We start from the raw sequence: 309 nt of genomic DNA, 5'->3' as shown, positions 1-309 counted from the left end.
GGTCCTTACATAATAAAAAAGGCATTCTCAGGAGAAGCGCTAAAGTTGGCTAGAATGGATGGAGCAGATCTAGTTAGGCCTGTGAACTCCGACTCTGTAAAAAGATATTATGCTTGATGTAGGCTCCTAAATCAATAAAGCAAAGTTTAGCCATCGACTTTCTTTTTGCATTGATCTCATAACACTCAATTGTGCATTAGTCCTAACAGTGCGTTTTTTAATTGTCTCATCACTCACTAAAAGGTTTATTGATTAGTACTCAAAAGTGCATTTTTATCACGCTTTTATATCATCATCTTGCACTTGAAG

The sequence above is a fragment of the Populus euphratica genome, unplaced genomic scaffold (genome assembly GCF_000495115.2).
Source record: "Populus euphratica unplaced genomic scaffold, PopEup_1.0 scaffold268.1, whole genome shotgun sequence".
Classification (NCBI taxonomy): domain Eukaryota; kingdom Viridiplantae; phylum Streptophyta; class Magnoliopsida; order Malpighiales; family Salicaceae; genus Populus; species Populus euphratica.
This window is presented reverse-complemented; position numbering follows the sequence as displayed.